We start from the raw sequence: 22,891 nt of genomic DNA, 5'->3' as shown, positions 1-22,891 counted from the left end.
TATGTGGTACATTTGGAGATCATTCACTCAGTTCAATGGAGTCTTTGTTTAAATTGATTTTTTAGTCTTTTTTCTTTTTCACGCCTTTCCTTTCCTAGAATAACCAGTGTCCTCTTTTAATATAGTCTTTCCTTTTGTAAGCCTTTCATGTGCTGTCTGTATAGTTTCAGATGCTTATGATTCATAGAAATGTTTAGCTTATTTGCCAGGAACAGAAATAGACCATATATGCTTTTCTCACAAATTTTACTTTAGGCAGTCTTGAGAGAATTTGTTCTGTTTTCAGAGGGAAAAATTTTTTTTAAAGCAAATAGTCCTTACAGTTATTAAACACTTATACAGTTATATAAAATGTTCTTTAGTAAGCTTAGATTGTCTAGCTCTCTTGATGTGTGTTAAGCTGGAGAGCCCTTGATAAGTGAGCCTGCTTTTAGCACAGATACGGAGAAGGGTGTTAGAGGCGTCCAATCCTAGGATTGGAGTCTTTCAAGTCTTGGTTTTAGTACTTTTTTAAAGCCTTGGTATTTTAATCTTTGCTTTGCTATTTCCTTTAATATTTTCTTGATTTTTGCCTTGCTTTCTTTAGGACAACATAAAAGTTCCTTTTTGCTTTCTTTATGTTAAATGTTTCAGAGAAATTGTTCACACGATAATCCCCTTTAGGGGAAATTTCCCAAGTTGCTATTGAATTGGAATATATAGAAGTTTGGAAGACTTAAAAGAATTTCACTTTGCCAACTTGAGCCTCAGTTTCCTTATTTGTAAAATGGTGAAAGCCCAGTTTGAGGATTAAATAAAATGGTGTGAAAGTGTTTTGCAGACACACATATGGAGGGGTTGTGTAAACTCTATTGTTTGCCCAGCCAGCATTATTCTTCTCTATCTGAATTTTGTTCAGGTGTCTATACCTTTTCTCAGGAGACACAGGGAAAGGTGATTGCAGGTAATTCCAATTAGTTCAACTCAGTTTTTCAGGCCCAGCTGATCTTTAGAATCACCTGGGTGGCTATGAAAACATGTGGTCAGGGTTAAGAGTCGCAGAACTCTAACTCAGTTATGGTGAACTTATTTTCTGGACTGGTGACTGGTTTAAGAATGAGGCTATTTCTCAGTTCTGGCCAGTGAGACATGATAGGAAGGCTGCTGGAGACTTTGGAAAAGATATCCTTTTTTGTGAGGAGACTCATAAAAATGGCTTTTGGGGTGCTTGGGTGGCAGTGTTGGTTGAGCGTCTGACTCTTGGTTTTGGCGCAGGTCATGATCTCAGGGTTGTGGGATCAAGCCCCGTGTCAGGCTCTGTGCTTAGCTGGGAATCTGCTTGAGATTCTCCCTCTCCCTCTCCTACTCGTGTTCTCTCTCTCTTTCTCTCAAATCTATAAATCTTAAGGGGAAAAAAAAAAAAAAGCCAAGGGGCTCCTGGGTGGCTCAGTTGTTAAGTATCTCTGCCTTCATCTCGGGTCATGATCCCAGTGTCCTGGGATCGAGCCCCACATCAGGCTCCCTGATCAGTGGGAAGCCTGCTTCACCCTCTGCCACTCCTCCTGCTTGTGTTCCCTCTCTCACTGTGTCTCTCTCTGTAAAATAAATAAATAAAATCTTAAAAAAAAAAAAAAAGCTGAAAAGGTTCTTTACTCTTCTGTGATATCTGGTTGTGTTGCCTGGAGCGCTACCACCATCTTGGGACCGATGAGTGGAGCCAAGGTAAGGACTGTGGATCAAAGAGGTAAGTGTATCTGGGTTTTTGACATCATTGTGGGAGCCACAGATTGTTCTATGTCAAAAGCCCAGCTCTGGATATGTTGTTAAATGACCTAAGCCAGTTTGAATTTTGTTTTTTGCTACTTCATACCCCAGTTTTTTTTTTTTTCATACCCCAGTTTTGATGGAGTGTAATTGAAGGAGTATAATTGTAAATTTCATGCTGATGCTGCTATTGAGTGGAATTTAGGGAGGTATAGAAATGAAATGTTACTTAAAAAGTTGACAAATTATGAATATAATTTTTCCCTGAATGGTAAAGAATACTCATGTATTTTTGTCAGAAAGAACTCACCAACAGTTCAGCGCACCTGCTGGATAAGTCTTCAACTCTCAGTTGGGGTTTTAGTAAGGTCGGCCAGTCTCCAGGGTGAATGCAGACTTGCTGTAGAAAAACTCTCAGACTGGAGCTAGGATGTGGACCCAGGCTTTAAAGCTTCATATACTTTACTCACTACAGGTAGTCCTTGACTCTATAGAGAATAGTTTTTTTTTTTTTTTTTAAGATTTTATTATTTATTTATTTATTTACTAGAGAGAGAACAAGCAGGGGGAGAGGCAGAAGCAGGGGGGCGGGGAAGAGGGAGAATCAGGTTCCCCACTGAGCGGAGAGCCTGATATAGGACTTGATCCCAGGACCCTGAGAGCATGACCTGAGTCGAAGACAGACGCTTAACCAAATGAGCCACCCAGGTGCCCTTATAGAATAGTTTCTGTTTAGAGCTCTCCACTGGCCAGCCATGTTCATTTAGAATGTTTTATGGGCTAGTCATCCAATGTTCTCCATGTCTTACTAACATATTGCCTTTTCCCTGCCCTCCCATTTGGTGGGCGTCTTCTGACCACCTCCCTTCTGGTTAGTTATTTTGGTGGGGACCAGGGAGTATTATTGACTTTTGGCAGAGGGAAAGTCAGGAGGGCATTTATGTGTTTTAAAGTAGCCGATGATACAGTACAGTTTAGAAGATTAAGAGCACAGGTTGAGGGTACTGGTCTTTCTGGGTCCTTATCCTACCTCGACCACTCCCTGGCAGTGGGGTCCTGGTCAAGTTACTTAGCTTTTCTCTATGTTGTCTCTATCCACTGTATAGGGTTGCTCATCGGATTAAAGGAGTTAATACGTGTAAAGCATTTAGAATCAACATTCGGATGTGAAATGTTAACACTTACGATGTATTATCTAAATTGCAGGCATATGTTTTAATATCAAGGTCCTTTTCTTGTCTGAAGAATGGCTGCTTGGCCTAGTGACTAGTATGTAACCTTTTGGTGCTTATTACCCCTAAGACCATATGGGTTCATATCCTTATTAGCAGTGACCAAAAAGAGACCCAAATTTGTCAAACTCTGGGAAGGCTTCCAACGTTTGAATGTAGTGCAGGATACTGAAAAATCTGGAGAATAAGTTGATGAATCAAAGCTAAATGGTATCTTGGAAAAATATTCTTCAGAATTTATTTCCAATTCATAAGGATTTGAAGATGGAGAGGGTGTCAGTGAGGCTGCTGTAGATCTCATGAACCCCTGCATGTGAGGCTCAAGCAGTCAGCAGCTAGAGGACTGATAAGGAGGAGTTGAAGGTGACAGAGCTATGTTCAAGGTACTGAGATGGTGACATCAATGAGGAGACTTAACAGTTATAGTGATACTTTTAGAGGATACTAATAATGTTAGTGTTTCATCTGCAGGAAACGCTAACAAGTAATGGACAGTGTTTGTGTCTATTGGAAATTCACAATGAGAAATTCACAATGAGAAAAAGGGAGTCAGAGTCCTCTCTAAGAGGGCTGTACTGAGGACCTGTTAGGTAATCCTATTCATTCTCTATGCAAGAATCCTCAAAGTCTCCTCAACAAATTCCCAAAGAGGCTGTTAGGAGTTTGTGACTCTAATAGCTATTTATCACCTTATGATTTTGTTTATTTCTTGGGTCATAAGCAAGAATTTTGAAGGATATAAAAACACTGAGTAGTGTGTTAGGTTACCGTAAATTATGCTTTGAGTGATTGCTGACTGTATGCGGCAGTGAGTAGGTACAGTGTGAAAGCTTGTTCAAATCACACAGTTTGTCAGTGGAGGAGCTGGAATGTGAACCCACTTTTGTCTGACTCTGAAAGCCTTAACCACAATCCTTAGCTGGCCCCATAAAGGGGTGTAACTGCGGTCTTGTGTTAAGGGAAGTTATTATGATAAATCTTGGTTATCTGGAATGTGTGTCTATTTCATGATCCAGTGGGGAGACTGTTGTTATTAGCTCCGCACAAGGACCACGATTGACACAATTTCAGGCCTCCTGGGATGATTATCATGAATAAAAGTGGCTTCTAGTTTGTATAGTAAGTATAGGCATTCAGATATTGGTTGATTTAGAATCAATTACATTCAAATCTTTCCTTAGAACAGTATCATTTCCTTCCCATCGGTCTCTGTCTCTTAATCTCCACTCCCTCCTCCTTCCTTTGCTTCCCATTCCTTCTCCCATACTTTAGTAGAATACATTTTCATTTTGTTCTTCTATTTTGGCATTAGGCTTTTTTGCTTACCAAAATTATGAGATAGTTTAGAAATATAAGAAAATACAGAGACTCTCATAATAACTACAGTGTGTGTAATTGTGTCCTTCAGCTAACATCTTGTTTCATTAAGATGCAAGTTTTTGTAAACATGTGCAGAAGCATATAGGAATAGCTGTGTTCTTAACTCATTGAAAGCACACTGTATAAATTGTCTTTCAAGTAACATGTTTTTTCATTAAGATACAAGTGGTTGTAAATGTTAGTGGAGAAACATACGGAAATAGCTCTATTCTTAACTCGTTAAAACTATACTCTGTGTGTGTGTGTAAAGAATCTCAGAATAAACATTTCTGTATTTACATCTTAGTTTAGAAAAAAAGCTTACTCTCTGCCTCTCCCCAGTAGCAACCTGTCCTTCTTCCTAAACAGTAGCAGCTATCTCAGATCTGGTGTTTATTTTTTCTAGACATTTTAATATATATGTACGAATTCTTAGATAATAGCACGTTTTTAGACCTTATATAATGGTTCTGATACTATATGTGCAACTTCTTTTTTCCCCTCAATTTCATATTTGTGAGATTTACCCGTGTGGATACATGCGTAGCTCTATTTCATTTAGTTCAACCTCTTTTTCCTCCAAACTGTTTCAGAAGACTTTGTTAATTGATGTTTTGTAGATGTTATATAAAAGTATAAGATGTTCTATGATGTGTCATATATTCATGCATTTTTTGATTGCCAGGCAACTTATTAGAGAATTTATGCAGCATGAAAGCCTTATTGTAATTAATTTTATAAATTTTAAAACTCTGGCTTTGACAATAATCTGCAAACAATGTGCCCATGAATTTTGAAGTCCTTGGGTAAAATTTCTTTTTGATACATTATCAGCTTAGTCTGGATAATCGGAGCAAACCAGTTTAAGTTTCAGTCACTGGTCTGAATCACAAACAAAATTTAAGGCCATTTTACTTCCTTGAAATCAGACCGGATATTGGTATCTGGAGGAAAAAAAAGATTTATATTCGTAAACACAGTGTGCAGTAAGACCTCTGGTAACTGTCAGTCTAGTTAGGTCAGAGGAACGTGATTTTTAGGCAGGGATTGGTTGGTATTTTGTGATAGCCCTCAAAGCAACGAGAACCACAGCCTGCTTTATTTGATTATCATAATAATATACATAATTTGTAGACTTGCCAAGGGGATACTTTTGTGATGAGGAAGACTCGACAGCCCTTTTTTTTTAAACAAACACACACATGCTGAAAAACCCAGGACACTTTACATTCTAAGGGCAGGCATCTCTAAGTCCTAAGCTCTACCAGTATCACACCCCTGTTCCTCCTGCTGGAGACCTGCCTCCCTGGTTGAACTAGAATTTCCTCCCTGTGTTTCCTGAGGAAGATGTTAATCCTGTGCCACTTGATATTTCAATGGTGAGTGTGATTTTTCCTTCCTTGTTGGCTTGTTCACCCATTGGCACTGTCTGCCCTTGGGTATCAAGGTGTGTGTTCTGCCACTGTCTGGGAGCGAGCGAGTCCTGGTGAGGTGTGTGGCTGGAGGAAATCCATTTAGCCAGAGTAAGGTCACTTCAGGTCTGAATACAGGATGTTTAATACTCTCTAAAAAGATGAATATGTTTATCTCTAACTGTAAAGTTGGCTCCCCTACTTCTTAGTAGTGTAGACTGGTAGACTTTGGACGAATGAGACTTTGGGCAAATTACTTAAACCCTCAGTGCCTCACTCCCCCCCCCCCCCTTTTAAAGATCTTATTTATTCATCAGAGAGAGAGAGAGTAAGAGAGCACAAGCAGGGGGAGAGTGGCAGAAGGAGAAGCAGACTCCCCACTGAGCAGGGAGCCTGATGTGGGGCTTGATCCCAGGGCCCTGGGATCATGACCCGAGTCAAAGGCAGACACTTAACCAGGCATCCCATCTCAGTTTCTGTTTCGTTATTAGTAAAGTGGAGATAGTAGGAACTCTGTCTGATGGGGTGGCATTATTTAATCCTAGTATTCCATAGTAAAGGATCTCAGAACTGTGTCTGGTCCCTGTAGGAGCTGTCATCAAAAGAGCACCATTCTGACTTCCTTTGTTTGTACTTGGAGATAGTTGTGGCTTTACCGGTAGAGATGGTAGAAATAGTCTATGAATACATTTTCCTTTCTCTTTCAGGCTAACAGTATTTTGAAGTATAGGGCTGAATATAGGCCCCACGTTTATGAAATAGAAGAAACCAGCTGTAATAGCCTGTTGAAATACAGTGGATTACTAAGCTCTTTGCTTGAAAGTTCTGGGGACAAGCCAAAGAAGTACAAGGGAGTGGAGTGTCGTTGACATGTCATTACTTTTATTGGAGAATCTGGCAGATAGGACTTCTGTCACTGTGACAGATAGTTTTGTTTTTCTTTTGTGAAATGCAGGTCAAAGGCAGCATAACAAAAATATTGAAGAGCATGGTCTTTGATATCAGATTTACTATGTGATCTTGGGCAACTTGTTTAACTCCTTTGTGCCTTGATTTTCTCTTCTGTAGAATGTGGGTAGTGTTTTATCTCCCTAAATGTTGCTAGAATTAGATTAGTTAATTATTTCCAAAGCACTTAGAAAACTGATTCATAATGACCCCTGAATGTGTTTGCTAAGCATAGGAAAAAAAAATTAAAAATCTATTCACTGTCATCACTATAATAACCTCATTTATGACAGAGGGGACAAAGTGTCATCCGAAGTCATTAAACCCCACCTATTGTGGGCAAGTTGCTAGAGGTTTAGCAGTGAATAAAGACCTTGTGTATCTGTTCAGAAGTCAGAGTTCTAGTGGGGAAGATGCAAGATTAATTAAGTCTTGTCACTCTGTTGAGTAAGATTGGGATGCTCTGTCCCTAGTTAGGACTATTTAGGGAGTCAAGACTTCAAGAGAGTAGCAACTTCTAAGCTGAGGCCTCAGGGAGGCTAGGAGCTTTCCATGCTGAGGAGAGGGAAGAAGGGTTCTTTAAGCATGGTCAAATGCATGCAAGAGGACTGGAGGCCAGAGAGATCGTGGGCTACATGGTTGGTGGAGCAGCACCACCGGTGGGCTGGGAGTGGGGCAGGAGCACAGTGAGAACAATGGGGCTGCAGATTGGACAGGTGCAGGGTTGGGAAGGGCCTGCTGAAGATGTTAAGGAGGTCTTCACACTTCATTTGAAGCACAGGAGGAAGTGATGGAAACATTTCCAGTAGGGGATTGGCAATCTCAGAATTGCATTTGAGAAGTTTGTCCGACAGGCAGTGGTTGTGAGAGTGAATTTGAGGAAAGACGACCTGGAGGATGGGAGGTTGCTCCTCTAGGGCAGAGACTTTGGTAGCAAAAGAGGCAGATTCTCGAGGAGGAGAATACAGAGGCTGCAGGCTGTGGTGGGTGATTGGGTGCGGGGGTTGAGGAAGGATGCACCCAGGGTGATTCCTCTGTTCCTGCCCTGGGCAGTTGGGTGCTATTCACTGAGGTAGTCCAGCTAGAGGAACAGGTTTTGTGGGAGAGAGGAGACATTTTTGGATTGGTTATGTTGAGACTGAGATGCTTCTCAGCTATCCAGTAGACACATTCAGTAGTTTGCTTCTTTTATAAGTATGTATTTCAGGAATAGGGCCTAAAGCTGAAGGTAAAGATTCTGGAGAAACAGTGTATAGATAGGAAAGGACACCGTGTAACAGTAGCAAACCTGCCCGGAGAAGGAACGTAAAGTGAGAAGGCAGGGAGGCTGGGCAAATCCTGGGGAATATGACTCTTTTTTTTTTTAATTTAATTTTTTAAAATATTGTATTGATTTGAGAGAGTAAATGAGAGAGAAAGAGAGAGAGAGAGAGAGAGAAAGAGCAAAGGAGAGAGATCACAAGCGGGAGTTGGGTGGTGGTGGGGGAGAGGGAGAGGGAGAAGACTCCCTACTAAGCAGAGAGCTGGACGTGGGGCTAGATCCAGAATTCCAGGACCTGAGCGGAAGGCCGACGCTTAACCGACTAAGCCCCGCCAGGCACCCCAGGAATACAACTTTTTAAAGGGTGGGTAGAAGAAGAGCTTGAGAAGATTTGAGAGCAGTAGCAATGGGGTAGGGGAAGGGAGGAGATGGAAAATCTGGCGAGGGTTGCACATGTCACGCAGAAGGTAGGAGGGAGGCGAAAAGGTCATTTTACAAGGAGAACCAGTACCAGCAGTACAGGTGACATTGCATTAAGGCAGTGTCATTGGTCAAACAAAAAGACTCTCAGCCATTGAGAGCAGACTGATGGTTACCAGAGGGGAGGTGGGTAGGAGGATGGGGGGACATAGGTGACAGAGATTAAGAATACATTTGTCCTGAAGAACAGTGAGTAATGTGTGGAAGTGTTGAATCACTATATTGTACACCTGAAACTAATATGACCCTGTATGTTATCCTGGGGAAACAAAAAAGGACAGTGACATTGGCAGTAACTGGGAGATTAGTTTATGTCACAGCAGGGGTGAGACTCTGACATAGAGGGTTGAGAGGAAGGGTGTAAGGGAAATAAGGAGCCTGTAGTATGGATAGCTCTCCCAAACTCTTGGTTAATGAGTGAGATTTGAACATGCGGAGGGTGAAATCCAGCAGAGAGGAGAGACTGAAGATTCAGGGAGTATTCCAGACTACAACCTACTTCTGCCTATAGAAAATGGGATTCAGAGCCCAGGTGAAGGCAGGACCACACCCTTCATCTACTTCAATACCGGAAGGCGTGGAAAAGATGGATGCAGGCTCACATAAATTTATTGATTTGTTGAAGACTTAAAAGAAATTATTACCAGTAGATTTATTTTCTCTGTGAGGTGGAGGACAAGATAGTTTCTGGTAGTTAATTGTGGTTTAATTTCTCCTCCACCACATTCTTTTTCTGGTTAATAAATAATACATGACTTATAAGACTTTCATTTCATAGTCTATTTGAAATGGGGGTGGGTGGGTGGGTGGAATCTAGACATTAAACTGAGACAAGGTAATGGTAGGTGTATGGGGAGAAAAGGTAGGGATAAGACATCGGGATAAACATCATTGACATTAACAAATGCCTCAATTCCAGACTTTTTATTTTGATGGCACTTAAAGTTGAATACTTTATTCAGTCTTTAAACTCTGTGTGTGTGTGTGTGTGTGTGTTTCACATATTAAATAAAATCACCTTTTTTTTTCACGGAGTGACACTGCTGATTTTTCCGTTTTATCTCTGTGGAATCATGCTGGTTCTCTTTAAATGCCTACAGAGAAGACAATGCATCTGGCATCGTCTAGGAAGAGACTCTAGGACTTCAGATTTTTGCCTTTTTGTCCAAGAAAGGAGGAGGAATAGAACCTGTAAGAGTTTAAAATGTAATTATCAGCAATCTAAAAAGATCTTTTTGTCCTCTTTTCTAGCTATCTGCTTAGGTTCTAACAAGTTTAGGAATGATTCTGGAAGAAATAGACTTTTCAGATGCAGTGATGTGCAGATGGCACCCCTCTTTCTTTAGGCCTGGTTGCACTGAGTGTAGACACACTCTGCCCCTGGAGATGAGGTGCGGAGGCTCTCAGGCTCTTCAAAGGGAGGGACTCTAGGACCTTAGTGGAGAAGTTCATTGCTTGTGTCCCTGGAACTAGAGTTCATGGTCTCTTTTTGTGGAAAGTGTAGGATAGGGTTCAGAATTAATCTGAATTCTTTTTCTTTCTTTCTTCTTCTTCTTCTTTTTTTTAAACATTTATCAGAGAGAGCTTGAACAGTGGGGAAGGGGCAGAGGGTGAGAGTGAGGGGGAGGGGGAGGGAGAAACAGACTCCTTGCTGAGCAGGGTGCCCAATACAGGGCTCATTCCTAGGACCCTGAGATCATGACCTGAGCTGAAGTCAGACACTTAACTGACTGAACCAACCAGGCGCCCCATGAGCCCTTTTTATTTCTTTCTTTATTTAAAAAATTTTTTAAAAAAGATTTTATTTATTTATTTGACAGACAGAGATCACAGGTAGGCAGACAGAGAGAGGGAAGCAGGCTCCCTGCTGAGCAGATAACCCAATGCAGGGCTCAATCCCAGAACCCTGGGACCATTATCTGAGCTGAAAGCAGAGGCTTTAACCCACGGAGCCAGCCAGGAGCCCCGGAGCCCTTTTTCTTTCTTGACAGCATACATTTTTGACATAAAACAGGCTGTATATCCTCTTTCATTTCTTTCAGTTGCAAGTGAGAGAAATCCAATTAAAATCCTTGAAGCAAAAAAGAGATTTCTGGGCTCACATAAGTGAAGTCTGAGGAGTGGGGCTTGCTTTGGGTACACCTGAGTCCAGGGGTTCCAACAGTGTCATCAGGTCACTCTTCATATCTCGGGCATTTCCCTCCGTTGGCTTGACCCTCAAATGGGCACTCTTTGCATGGTGGTAATAGCTTAAGGCTATCTTTCTTACTGCTCTGCGAATTTTAGAGAACAGTGACTCCTTTTCCTTAGAGGACTTGTTCTCAAATGGATGAATTTGACACCCCTGGATACATGTTTGGTTGTCCTGATTAGGAGGTGCTACTAGCATCTGGAGGTAGAGGCCAATGACGGAGTGCTGGTGAGTGTCCCACAATGCGCTGGACCGCCCCCAGGATCAAAGAATGGCCCAGCTCTAAGTTAATTGTGCTGTGGCTGAGGAACTGACCATATAGTCTAACAAAACACTTTTGAGAATAAAATGATGCCAGAGCAACAGAGATAAACTGGGATTTTCCCAGGGAAAACCTGGACCTGTGGTTGCCTTCCCTAAAGGCCCTTTCAGTCCTGGGTCACTTGCCCAGCCTGGACCCGCTACTGAGCACGGCAGATGGTGTACTTGGGCCAGCTGAGTTCTGTGCCCCCACTGGGGTGAAGAAGCAGGCAGCAAGTAATTGCTTTACCAGAATGCTAAGGCTCATAGCAAAGGGATTTGTAGAATGCTGGAAAAGGAGCAGACAGCTAATATGTAAGAGAACTTACATTTTTGAAGGTGACTTTTAGGGGACACCTGTGTGGCTCAGTGGGTTAAAGCCTTTGCCTTCGGCTCAGGTCATGATCCCAGGGTCCTGGGATCCAGCCCACATCAGGCTCTCTGCTCAGTGGGGAGCCTGCTTCTTCCTCTCTCTCTGCCTGCCTCTCTGCCTACTTGTGATCGCTCTGTCAAAAAAAAGAAAGTGACTTCTAGACTTATTTTGATCTGGGCCTAGGGGCTTCATGGGGCAAAAGAGGGCTGTGAGAAGATAGAATAAGTTTGCCCTTGGGTACCTGGGTGGCTCAGATGGTTAGGCATCTGCCTCTTGGTTTCTGCTCAGGTCATGATCTCAGGGTCATAGGATCCAGCCCTGCTTTGGGCTCTGTGCTCAACAGAGTTGGGATTCTCTCCCTCTCCCTCTGCCCCTCCCCCTGCTTTCTTTTTCTCTCTCAAGTAAATTAAAAAAAAAAAAAAAAAAAAAAAAGTTTTGGGCACCTGGTTGGCTTAGTCAGTAAGTGCCTGCCTTTGGTTGAAGTTGCCATCTCAGAGTCCTGGGATTGAGCCCAGCATTGGGTTCCCTGCTCAGTGGGGAGCCCATTTTTCCCTCTTCTGCCTGCTGCTGTTCCCCCTGCTTGTACAAGCTCTCTTTCTCAAATAAGTAAATAAAATCTTAAAAAAAAAAAAAAAAAAAGGAAATATATGATAAGAAAAAAAAAAAAAAAAAGAGTAAGGTTGCCTTCTGTTTTTCCCATTGCTTGGTTGATTCCTTTAAACCAAAATTGAAAAGGGCAGGAGAGATGAGAGAATAGAAATCAAGTGCGACTTGCCTGGATACAAGGTTAAGGTGGTTGATACAGTGAGGCAGTTAGTGTCTGTGCCCTCCTGTAATTTACCTCTAAAATACGGAGTGACTGTGACACGTTTTTTTTGATCACTGTGAAAAAAGCTTAGACTAACATAGCTAATATTTATAACATTTTAATTTGTGATAGCCCAGGAAAATATTTCAAAAATTAAATAGTGATTTTCTGGCTTAATTGAAATTTCTTGCATGGTATAGTGCTTCCGTTTAGTTTTGGAGAAATAAAATATTGCTAAGAAGAACTGATGTTGTGAGTATAATTCATCTCACACAGTAGATTGAGCAATTTTACATTCTTTTTTCCTTTTAAGGAAAGAAAACTTTTCTTGAACAGAAATGAGAGCAGGTGTTTTTTCTTTCTTTTTGTATGTATGCCAACCTTAAGTTTAAGTTTGAAATCAATTGAGATAATCCTGTAAGCCACTGGAAAACTTGTCCCAATAAGTTTATTTTCTTCTGAATTGTCTGATAGTCCCTGGAAATATTTCCCTTGTCTCCATTTTATTGTGCATGCTGGATAGTTTTTAAAGCAAATATTTAGGTGTGCCTGGTTTCTCAGTGGGTTAAAGCCTCTGCCTTGGGCTCAGGTCATGATCCCAGGGTTCTGGGATCAAGCCCCACATTGGGCTCTCTGCTCAGTGGGGAGCCTGTCCCCCCCACCCCCTGCCTGCCTCTCTGCCTACTTGTGATCTCTGTCAAATAAATAAAATCTTAAAAAAAAATAAAGATTTGAAAGTAGGTAAGTGACCTACTTGGACTATTTTCATTGCTAGTTTAGGGGAATTGTGATGGTTAAATTGCACATTTATGATGTAAACTCTGGAATCTTTGAGAATTGACTGCTGTGTCTTAATTGTTACTGTCTAAAGGGCTTATATGGCAATGCAAAATTGTTGATGAGCAGTCATACATCCAGAAACCGGATGTATCACTTAACCACAGTTAACAGTTTTTGTTGGCTTTAAGGCGGTGCACTGCCTTTTGGCCCTGTCTATGGGTGTCTGCAGTACTGATTTATCTTGACAATCATGGAACAAACGGGTTTAAAAAGTGCTTCTTTGTCCAGAGAACAAAGAGGCAACTTTGTAAAGACCTTTAAGTTTTGGGACTTTGAAGTTTTCATTTCAAAAGCTTTAAAGCTGAGTGTGTAGTTTTGAGTAATGTACTTCCTCAGTTTAATGTATGCGGTGAGAACAAAATAGAAAGGAGCAGGGAGAGAGTGGATTCCCTGATGGAAGCTAGTGCACCGGTGAGGATTTGACCTGTGGAAGGTGATGGAGGGCACCTTAGAGTGAGGCGTGCCAGACTGTGATGTGTTTATTGAATGTGTACCCAAACTCAGAATTTACATTAGGAAGGAAAGTTGGAATGGAATTAATATATAATCAGCTCTGTGGGTTCCATTATGTGTGTGTATATAATCTAATCATAATTTAGATGTCACCAAACTGTGTTTATTATTTAAGAGGAATCAGTGATGAGTTCTTTAAAAGGAATAGTCCTCTCCCAGCCTATATTTGGGATGTATATGTGAGTATCCATTTTTATTTGTTGGATTTGTTTAAATGAAGTTGCACATAAGATATCTTCAACTTAAAACAGCAGTGAGTAGGTTACTTTTGTTTTAAGTTGGAGATACTAGATTTTGCTTTAATTTGCTTCATAATTATCAGTTGAGCTGTCAGAAAATAATAACTGAGATGTCCAGGGCGCCTGGGTGGCTCGGTGGGTTGGGCCGCTGCCTTTGGCTCGGGTCATGATCTCGGGGTCCTGGGATCGAGTCCTGCATCGGGCTCTCTGCTCAGCAGGGAGTCTGCTTCCTCCTCTCTCTCTCTCTGCCTGCCTCTCTGCCTACTTGTGATCTCTCTCTGTCAAATAAATAAATAAAATCTTAAAAAAAAATAACTGAGATGTCCTAAAACATAGAAGCTTACTAAGAGTAAGGATAATACTGGTGGTTCTGGTAGTAGCAGATAGTATGTTTTTATTTATTGTTCATTTTTAGCACTTATAAGTATGTAAGCCTCTCACATGAATTAACATTTACTTCTCTTAGTCTCATTTGGTGCGCTCATTCTTAGTGCGAATACCATTTTGCAACTTAGGAGCCTGAGTTTAGATAGGTTGAGTTACTTGCCCAACAGCACTTACTCAGAAAGCTGTGTGGTCCCTGCCACTTACACACTGTCTCTGAAGCCTGTAATTTTCACAACATGCGTTATTGCCATTGACATAGTATTTCACAAGACTTATTTACAGTGTTATCTTGTGTAAAGACACAGGGTGGTGTGGTTATGTCTGCAAAGCACACTTCAGGAAATTTAAAAAATTTCTGTGAAGGTGATAGTAACTTCAAGTTATTAAAAGTCGTGGGAAAGGAGGTCATTTTCAGATGTTCTGGAATAGTGGCCATACAGTTCTGCTTGTATTAGAAGAAGTGAAAAACCTTAATGTTGTTGGCCTTTTAACCAAAGCAGAATTTTAAAAGTAATGTTATGGTTAATGATCCTAAGGGTGTGTGGGTTTGATGTGTTCTGACAGCCTGATACTGTTGCCATTTTCAGCTTCCCTGGCTTATCATGACAGGCCTGTAGGAGTTCTTCCCTTAAAGAGAAAGAAATACTTTGTTTTGTGAAAAGGATGCTTTATGCCAATTTGAACCTTTGCTTACTTTTATTGCTATTTAATGCCCCAAATTGTATTGGCATCTTATTTCCTTTACAAGCAATGACCGTTTCTTTTCTTTCTGGGTGCAGTTTCATTCTTTTTGGTGATGTATTTTGAATGCATTTACACTGAAGTAGATTTTTTCCTAGTTCATCCAGGAAGAACTTGCTACCCAGAAGTTTAAGAATTTTGTGTAGAGTCATAGACAGTATTAAGAAGACATTGTAGTTAGTTTAAAACTATTTTGGGGCTTTTTAATAAATCTTGAGTATAACGAATTTCAGTTTCCATATAAAAAGCTAGAATTAAAGTCTGGTCTTCTAACCATGTGCCACAGAACTGGAAGGAATGCCAAACCCTTCCAGGTGGCCCCTTTAGCTATCTGCTTTGTCTTCTCTGTTGGTTTCTTGAAGTTCATTTATAGTGTTGAATTTACATGGTAGTAATTTTTTTTTAAAGGCTTTTTATTTATTTATTCGACAGAGAGAGCGAGTGATCGCAAGTAGGCAGAGAGGCAGGCAGAGAGAAAGGTGGGGGAAGCACCACCTTTGGGGCTTGAACCACGGAGCCACCCAGGAGCCCTACATGGTAGTAATTTTATTTTTTTTAAAAGATTTTATTTATTTATTTGACAGGCAGAGATCACAAGTAGGCAGAGAGGCAGGCAGAGAGAGAGGAAGGGAAGCAGGCTCCCCGCCGAGCAGAGAGCCCGAGGTGGGGGCTCGATCCCAGGACCCTGGGACCATGACCCCAGCCGAAGGCAGAGGCCTCAACCCACTGAGCTACCCAGGCGCCCCATGGTAGTAATTTTTTTTTTTTTTTTTTTTATCGTGCTGTATGACCTTTAATTAGGTATAAAGGCTTCCAATCACGTCACCTAGGGACCATCTACCCACTGCTCTGTTTGGCCGCCAGTCTCTTGTCTCTCTCTTCAGCAATGGTGAGGCGGATACCCTTTCCACGGGTTAGAGAAATCCATGGTTTGTTGCCTTTGCCAATAACAAAAATGTTGGAGAGTCGGGTGGCAAAACTGTTGCCATTGGCGTCTTTCACGTGAACCACATCAAACGAACCAGGGTGTCTCTCTCTGTTGGTGATCACACCAATTCTTCCCAGGTTAGCACCCCCAGTCACCATACACAGATTACCAGTGTCAAACTTGATGAAATCAGTAATCTTTCCAGTTTCCAAATCAATCTGAATGGTGTCATTGACCTTGATGAGGGGATCAGGATAGCGGATGGTGCGAGCATCGTGAGTCACCAGATGGGGGATGCCTTTTGTCCCCACAAAGATCTTTCTCACTTTGCACAACTTGTACTTGGCCTCCTCGAGTGTAATCCGATGAACAGCAAAGCGACCCTTGGTATCATAGATCAGACGGAAATTCTCTCCGGTCTTGTCCATGCTGATGACAGCCATAAAACCAGCAGGGTATGTTATATCAGTTCGGACCTTGCCATCAATCTTAATAAAACGCTGCATACAGATCTTCTTTACTTCATCTCCTGTTAGGGCATACTTAAGTCTGTTCCTTAAGAAAATGATGAGAAGGAGACACTCTCTCAGCTTATGGGGACCAGTAGATGGGCGAGGAGCAAACACACCAGTCAGTTTATCCAGCATCCAATGCTTTGGAGCTGCTACACGCCTCAGATGCTTCTTGGGACCACGAGCCATGGCTGCGCTAGGAACGAAAAGCCCCATGGTAGTAATTTAAAAAATTTATTTGCAGTATTTATGGACACGTAAATTTGGAAGTCATATTTAAAGGGTGATTTTTTTTCTGCTTTTGAGACTATTTTCATGATGCTCATGTCATATTCATATATGTAGAAAATTTAGATGTGGATGAGAGTGAGCAAATTTTGAGACTTAGCAATTTAATTTACACGTGTGAAAGCCCTTCTTCCTGATGCTTCATTTAAAAATTAAAGTAGAGAAATTAGTGGATTGAATAAAGATGATGTGACATTGTTTGTGATGGGGGTTTCCATTTGTCTTCTACTGCTGGTCTTAATAAAGACTGAACATTTCTGAAAGCTTTGCCTCTCACCCTGCTCACATTCGAGATTCCAGTAAACTCTAGATCCTTTGAAGGTTCTGTCTCCTTGCGGTCCTCTCCTAATGCCTAGCACCACACCTGGTTCTTAGGTCTTGGATTAATACTTGCTTGAGTAAATGCCTTTCTGACTCCTGTGATGTTGGAAGTCCTTGAATTCTGGAGAGGTTAGGTGACACCAGTGAAGACACAGATAATAATGTGAGAATCCAGGCCCTTTAGTTCCTGTCCTGCTCCGGAGCCGCTGATGTGAGGCAGAAGTTTCTTGTGTAACTTTGATCGATTTATGATCCCAGCTCTTCTGCAAATTCCCACTGAGTACTTTGTATCTTATGAAAACAGGAAAATCCTAATGCTCAGGAGGTAAAAGCTGCTGTATTTCTGGTTAGGAAGCTGTTTTGGGGGCACCTGGGTGGCTCCATGGGTTAAGCCTCTTTCTTCCACTCAGGTCATGATCTCAGGGTCCTAGGATCGAGTCCCACATCGGGCTCTCTGTTCAGCAGGGAGCCTGCTTCCCCCTCTCTCTCTACCTGCCTCTCTGCCTACTTGTGATCTCTGTCAAGTAAGAAAATAAAATCCTAAAAAAAAGAAAAAGCAGTTTTGGTTTACAGTTGATAAATGTTTGGAGTGTGAAGTCAGACCTAGGGGGAGTTAGGGCACAGTTGGGCTAGCGTGCCCATTCTTCCGAGCGTTCCAAACTGCCTCTGGATGCAGAGAAAGCTCAGCATGGTTATTGTCAGAAGGGTATTTCTTTTGGTTGACTTTCTGTTGTCACTTCTTTTTTTTTTTTTTTAATATTTTATTTATTTATTTGACAGACAGAGATCACAAGTAGGCAGAGAGGCAGTCAGAGAGAGAGGAGGAAGCAGGCTTCCTGCTGAGCAGAGAGCCCGATGGGGGCTCGATCCCAGGACCCTGGGATCATGACCTGAGCCGAAAGCAGAGGCTTTAACCCACTGAGCCACCCAGGTGCTCCTCTGTTGTCACTTCTTAACCATTGTTTCTATTTAATATGCTGAACATTGCATACTTTTGTTGTTGTTGTTTTTGGTTTAGTCTGTTTCCACATAGAGATAACTAGTATGGGTAAATTTTCATTGTTACACATGAATAAAAGGTGGGGTTTTAGTGTTTAATTTGTTTCCTTTAATGAAAACTAATAGAAAAAAGACAAAAATAACAATTTTGCTGCACAGTTAGGTTGCACATTCTTTTAATTGATTTATAATAGAACAAGGTTCCTGACCCTCCTACACTGTTGGTGGGAACGCAAGCTGGTGCAACCACTCTGGAAAACAGCGTGGAGGTTCCTCAAAATGTTGAAAATAGACCTACCCTATGACCCAGCAATTGCACTACTGGGTATTTACCATAAAAATACAAATGTAGTGATCCGAAGGAGCACGTGCACCCAAATGTTTATAGCAGCAATGTCCACAATAGCCAAACTATGGAAAGAACCTAGATGTCCATCCACAGATGAATGGATAAAGAAGATGTGGTATATATACACAATGGGATACTATGCAGCCATCAAAAGAAATGAAATCTTGACATTTGCGACGATGTGGTTGGAACTAGAGCGTATCATGCTTAGCGAAATAAGTCAAGCGGAGAAAGACAACTATCATATGATCTCCCTGATATGAGGAAGTGGTGATGCAACATGGGGGCTTAAGTGGGTAGGAGAAGAATCAATGAAACAAGATGGGATTGGGAGGGAGACAAACCATAAGTGACTCTTAATCTCACAAAACAAACTGAGGGTTGTTGGGGGAGGGGGTTTGGGAGAAGGGGGGTGGGGTTATGGACATTGGGGAGGGTATGTGCTATCGTGAGTGCTGTGAAGTGTGTAAACCTGGTGATTCACAGACCTGTACCCCTGGGGATAAAAATATATGTTTATAAAAAATAAAAAATTTAAAAAAAAAACAAGGTTCCTGGAGAAATATTAAAATCCTTTCAAAATGATAGCTTTACAAAATTCCCATGCAGTCCCACAATTCTGTGATCAATTAGTCTTTGACAAAGCAGGAAGGAATATCCAATGGGAGGGATGCCTGGGTGACTCACTTGGTTAAGCGTTCAACTTTTGATCTCAGTTCAGGTCATGATCTCAGGGTTGTGAGATTGAGCCCTGAATTGGGCTTTGTGCTCAGCATGGAGTCTGCTTTTCCTTTCCCCTGTGCTCCTCTCCCTGCTCATACCTTCTCTTAAATGAATAAATAAATATATACATTTTTTCAAAAGTATATCCAATGGGAAAAAACAGTCTCTCTTCAACAATTGGTGGTGGGAAAACCAGACAACAACATGCAAAAGAATGAAACTGGACCAAGTTCTTTCACATAAGCAAAAGTAAAATAAAAATGGATTAAGGACCTAAATGTGAGACCTGAAACCATAAAAATTCTAGAAGAAAGCACAGGCAGTAATTTCTCTCATGTCAGCTATAGCAACGTATTTTCCTGGATATGTCCCCTGATGCAGGGTAAATAAAAGCAAAAATAATCTATTGGAACTATATCAAAATAAAAAAATTCTGCACAGTGAAGGAAACCATCCACAAAACTAAAAGGCAACCTACCGACTGGAAGAAGACATTTGGAAATGACCTATCTGATAAAAGGTTAGTATCCAAAATATATAAAGAACTTATAAAAATCAACACCCCCCAAAACAAATAATCCAATTTAAAAATGTGCAGAAGAAGTGGAAGACATTTCTCCAAAGAAGACTTCTGGATGGCTGATAGACACATGAAAAGATGCTCAACATTATTGATCATCAGGGAAGTGCAAATCAAAACCACAATGAGCTAACACCTCACACCTGTTAGAATGCTAGAATAAAAAACACAGGAAACAACAAGTGTTGCAAGGTCGTGGAGAAAAAGGAAACCTCTTGCACTGTTTGTGGGAATGCAAACTAGTGTAGCCAACTGGAAAACAGTATGGAGTTTCCTCAAAAAGTTTAAAATAGAACTGGCCTACCGCCCAGGAGTCACACCTTTTGGTATTTACCCAAAGAATACAAAAACACTCGTTCAAAGGGATATATATATATCCCGATGTTTATAGCCGCATTGCCTACAAGAGCCAAATTATGGAAGCAGCCCAAGTATCCATTGATAGATGAATGTATAAAAAAAAAAGATGTGGTGTATATGTAGATGCAGTGGAATATTAATCTGCCTTGAGCAAGAACGAAATCTTGCCGTCTGCAACAACATGGGTGGAGCTAGAGAGTGTAATGCTAAGTGAAATAAGTCAGAAAGACAGATAACATATGACTTAACTCATGTGGAATTTAAGAAATGAAACAAGCAAAGGGAAAAGAAAGTGACAAATCAAGAAACAGACTCTTAATTACAGAGGACAAACTGATGGTCACCAGAGGAGAGGTGCGTAGGTGGATGGATGAACTGGATGATGGGGCTTCAGGAGTACAATTGTCTTGATGAACACCCGTGATTAAAAGAGAAACTTTAAAAAAAAAATTTCCAAACAGTAATGATAAAATACAAGCAAATATATTAATGGGTTAAGCAAAACCAAAACTGTGATATTAGAAGTACTTGTTATTTTAAGAAGAACAGACTGTCATATTTTTCCTTGTTAAAATGTTTCCTTACATAACCAGTTCTTGTGAAACTTAGTCTGGACATTCTGTGTTCACAGCATCACTTCTTATCTAATTTTTCCTAGAAAATTGTAAGGCATTCCATCCCATTTAACTGTAAACAAGAAGAGACCCTAGCTATAGGAATATCAGTGCTATGTTATAAAAAAGAAAGAGATGGCTCTTTTTGAAAATATTATCATCCTTGGCCTTTTCTTTGGCAAGCTACTGATATTTTAGGGAGTAGCTTTGCTTTTGGTCTTATAAACATAGCAAATAGATGCTGCCCTCTTGTCCTCCTCTTGCCCTCATATAGTGTTGGTGATACTTTTCTGTTTGTCTCATTTATTTACTTATTTAAGATTTTATTTACTTATTTGACAGACAAGAGATCACAAGTAGGCAGAGAGGCAGGCAGAGGGGCGGGGGAAGCAGGCTCCCTGCTGAGCAGAGAGCCCAATGCGGGACCTGATCCCAGGACCCTGGGATCACGACCTGAGCCGAAGGCAGAGGCTTTAACCCACTGAGCCACCCAGGCACCCCCGTTTATCTCTTTTAGAGGCTAGACTATCACTAAAGAAAGTAGAGATGTACACAAATAAACCAAAGACAAAACACACACCGAACAGCCACAGAGGAGGCTCTGTCTTGAGGAGCAATGCATCAGTCACAGCTGGTTGCATGTAACAGTAGACAGACCTTGACCTAGTTGGTGATTTTTTTTTTCTCTCTCTCCTAATAATTCAGTAGTAGGTTGTTGTTGGCTGATTGTGAAGGCTGAGGGTTCTACACATTCTTGGCCTTTTCCTCTGGTTGCAGTGTGGCCCAGCCATTACACCCTCTTCCTAGGGCAACAGGAGGAGGAAGTAGTAGTAAGGAGGAAAAGTCTGTATCACAGGCTTTTCCAGGAATCATCCATTGGCTTTTGCTTATACCCCATTGGCCTCAGTTTTCGGGTGGCCTCCTCTCACTGCCGGAGGTCTAGGAAAGGGTTGTTTCTGGACCAGCCTTCATCGTAGAGGAGGGCGAGGGAAGAGAAGATTGGAATGACTGTTGAATGAGACAATTTCTGGACCTGCCAAGAACCGTTTAGGATCTTAGTAGTGTTTCTCTACTTAACCTTAGCTAATCAACAGGGCTTCACTGAGCACTGTTAATGTGAACTCTGTTGCTAATTGGTGTTGGTGAAGGAGAGAGAGAGAGCTGCAAAAATATCATGCGTTGTCCTATTAGAATTTGCAGTCCAGATGTGGAAGTGAAAAACACGAGACAAAGGTTTCTGTGGAATTAAGTGCTGTGTTTTCTCACCAGATTTTAAGAAGAGGGGCCTTCATGTATATGCAGTATGGTTAAAAAAAAAAAAAAAGCTTCCATATAGAAGGTAGAGTTAGCAGAGCATGGGCTGATGCAAAGGACAGAAATTTCTGGGAAGGGGAAACAGCTTGAATACCCAAGACTGTTTGGGATTTAGTGGAAAATATATTAAGACCTATTGGAAGGATGAGTATGGAAATAAGTTCTTCCCTGAAACAGAACTGGGGAGTTGTTGGGGTTTGGGAGTAGGAAATAGGGAAATACGCTATTTATTTGATTTTTTTTTTTAAGATTTTATTTATTTATTTGACAGAGAGAAATCACAAGTAGATGGAGAGGCAGGCAGAGAGAGAGGGAAGCAGGCTCCCCACTGAGCAGAGAGCCCGATGTGGGACTTGATCCCAGGACCCTGAGATCATGACCTGAGCCGAAGGCAGCGGCTTAACCCACTGAGCCACCCAGGCGCCCGGGAAATACGCTATTTAAAGGGAAAATAATCAGGTACTCCTTTGTGTAGAGCAGGGAGAGCCTGGGACCAGAGAAACCTGTGGAGGGCTGTCCTGCTCACTTGGAGGACAGGGGCTGTGGTCCAGGTTGGTGGCAGAGCAACTAGAGGGAGAGAACCTGCCAGAGGGAAATGAGCAATGCCAAAGGAAAGTTAGCAGGATTCCAGGGCTTCTAAGATTTGCTGAAAAAGCTAAATCAAAGCTCATGTTTCTGGCTTGGTGCATTACGAGAACATTAGAGACCAGAACCAGAAAGTCCACTGGGAGCACAGGGCCGTCCAGGTTGTGCTAAAGGCTGTGTGACCCAGCTGGTCTTCGCAGTCTAGGCTGCTCTGTGGCCATCATCTTTACCCACTTCCAACTGTGTAGCGTCCACAGCTTTTGTTGGTTCGTAGTTTCTGCGTCCTTCCAATTTTGGCTTACTTGTGGGCTGCTTCTCTAAGTGTGCCAGCAGCCTCACCTTCCTCTACTATGCATCTGGGTAATTTCCGTATTCTTAAGTCAGCTTCCTAAGAGAATCTAGTTGGCCCAGCTAATTACCATTGTCCTTGTTTGGGGAGAGGTTGTCTGGCTCAGCTCTTGGGAGGTCACTAACCCACCTGTCGGTTGTCT

The 22,891-nt window shown here is 41.6% G+C and overlaps 1 protein-coding gene and 1 pseudogene across 2 annotated transcripts in view; one reads left to right on the top strand and one right to left on the bottom strand.

The window, feature by feature from the left end:
• Positions 1-22,891, top strand: part of ARHGAP10 (Rho GTPase activating protein 10) — a 321,844-nt gene that overhangs the window by 4,467 nt on the left and 294,486 nt on the right. The gene's annotated exons all lie outside the window — the stretch shown is intronic.
• Positions 15,574-16,497, bottom strand: LOC309863770 (small ribosomal subunit protein eS4 pseudogene; annotated as a pseudogene). Its single transcript has one exon. The product of its transcript is annotated as a small ribosomal subunit protein eS4 pseudogene (transcript).

The sequence above is a fragment of the Mustela nivalis genome (genome assembly GCF_964662115.1).
Source record: "Mustela nivalis genome assembly, chromosome: 4".
NCBI classification, from domain to species: Eukaryota; Metazoa; Chordata; class Mammalia; order Carnivora; family Mustelidae; genus Mustela; species Mustela nivalis.
Note: the sequence above shows the minus strand (reverse complement) of the source record. Positions and strands in the feature narration are given on the sequence as shown.